At 43.1% G+C, this 2,123-nt stretch overlaps 1 pseudogene across 1 annotated transcript; it reads right to left on the reverse strand.

Moving 5' to 3' along the window:
* Positions 1 to 1,229: 1,229 nt before the first annotated feature.
* Positions 1,230 to 1,827, reverse strand: LOC103089915 (60S ribosomal protein L17 pseudogene; annotated as a pseudogene). Its single transcript, XR_014368722.1, has one exon. The product of XR_014368722.1 is annotated as a 60S ribosomal protein L17 pseudogene (transcript).
* Positions 1,828 to 2,123: the final 296 nt, after the last annotated feature.

The following is a 2,123-nucleotide window of genomic DNA, read 5'->3' on the forward strand; positions in this document are numbered from 1 at the left end:
GTCACTATACCTATCAGATACTCTGAAAGACTCTATTGTCAAATATGATCAGAAAATCCATAATCACACTAATATATTTAAGTCTCTGAGAAGTCTTGCAGAAGAGAAACTTGCTTAACATTGTTTAATATAATGTTCTCCAAAATTATTTTACCACAAAACCCTTTTTTCCACACAAGGAGACCTGTTAATATGAATGACATCATGTTCTGAGAAATACTAGCTGGGATTCACCAACCAGTCACATGCTCAACCATTTAATCACACGCTCAACCAGTCTGCAGGAAAGCATAATGTTTCATGATGTTTTGTAAAGGTGGGTGAAGTAGGGAGGAGTTCCTTTTATAGCAGCCCCCACAACATCATCATTCAACCCGATATTGATCACTTCCTGCAGCAGGGAGCTCACTACCACACAAAGCAACCCAACTCATCATTGGATGACTCCAATATTTAAAAACGTTATTACATTAAGCCAAAATCCTCCTTCTTGTAACATCTTGAGCAACAATTGCTTAAAATTTATCTTCAGCACCAGTGTGCATAGGGATTTGATCAGTTTCTAACAGTTACCCTTCACACACAACTCTAGCAGTAATAGACTAATAAGTCTGCTCTGTCCTCTGCAGTCTAGACCTTCAAATATTTCTCAGAATCATAGAATTTAGAGCTTAAAAGTATTTTAAGTATTACCTATAACCCAACCTTTTTATTTTACAGATGAGAAAGCCATGTCCAAGAGCAATCACATTACTTGCCCAAGATTAAACAGACAGTAGAAACTTAACCCGGGAGACTGGACTTAAATATAATAGTGTGCTTGTGTTCTTTTCTTAGAAGGAGAACTTTCTTTCCTCACAAGGAGCTCCTGGGTGTTTGAGGTTCATGTTTAACCTCCAAGGCCCATCAAAAAGAATCACACAGCCTCCTGCATCCTTCCTCCTGGTTCCCCTTTCAGATGCCACACTCACAGAGCTCACCCAGCGTGGGGAGTTGTATTCCAGCCTCTCCCCTCCTGGGGTGGCCAAGCTGGGACTCTTCTTTACCCCATGCTGCCTCCTCACCATCAATGCCATCTGCACCCTCCTTCTCAAGGATCACCATCTGCTTTCCTGATACCACTCAGCCACCCCCAGCACTTTGCTTCGTTCCCTAACCCACTGCTGGGGCCACTCTCCTTGCAACGTGTGATTTCCCTTTTTTCTTCCCTTTCCACAGTCTTTTTTTTTTTTTACTTTTATTTGCATTTATTTTTTGCAGCATTTATTCCCGGGCCATAAGTTTTTGTTTCTTCAATTTCTTCTGGGATATCTTTTTCTTCTGGGCAACCTCCTCTTCTGGTTTAGGAACAATCTGTTCTTTTTCAGTAAGGATCATCTCAATGTGGCACGGAGAGCTCATGTATGGGTTGATCCGACCATGAGCTCTGTAAGTCCTGCGCCGCATCTTGGGGGCTTTGTTCACCTGGATGTGCTCAATGACCAGAGAATCTACATCTAAGCCCTTAAGTTCAGCATTACTCTCTGCATTTTTGAGCATGTGCAGTAAAAATTCAGCACTCTTTTTGGGCCACCGACCCTGCGTCCAGCCCCACTGTTTGGCCTGGGCACACCTACCAACTCCACCATTGTAGCGACGGAATGGCACACACTGCTTCTTTAAAGTGACATCCTTCAGATACTTAGTGGCTTTTCGGATATGCATACCCTTAATGGCCTGGGCTGCTTCACGAGTGTTCTTAAAGTGAACACGAAGATTTGAACCTCTCGACTTGCATGATTTTGTGGGATTTTCTGGGTCAAGTGAATAGCGAACCATTTTTAGAGGTCACCTCAGGCCGCTGACCAGAAAAGCCCTTTCCACAGTCTTCATCCACTCATTCTTTCACCTCCTCAGCCCACAACTTCATGAGCTTGCATGCATACAATCTCCTATTTCCTCGCTCTCTCTCATGCCAAGCCCCCACTAACCTAGAAATTCCATCAGAGCCCATTGCTTGGGCTAAGATTTTGCTGCTAGGCTATATATGTCTGCTGAATAAATAAATGAGGTTCTTTCTTTCTGCTGTTCTTCTATGCCAACCTGGCCTCCCATATTCTTTAACACCATCACATAAGCCCACT

The sequence above is a fragment of the Lipotes vexillifer genome, unplaced genomic scaffold, assembly GCF_000442215.2.
Source record: "Lipotes vexillifer unplaced genomic scaffold, Lipotes_vexillifer_v1.1 scaffold542, whole genome shotgun sequence".
Taxonomy (NCBI): Eukaryota; Metazoa; Chordata; class Mammalia; order Artiodactyla; family Lipotidae; genus Lipotes; species Lipotes vexillifer.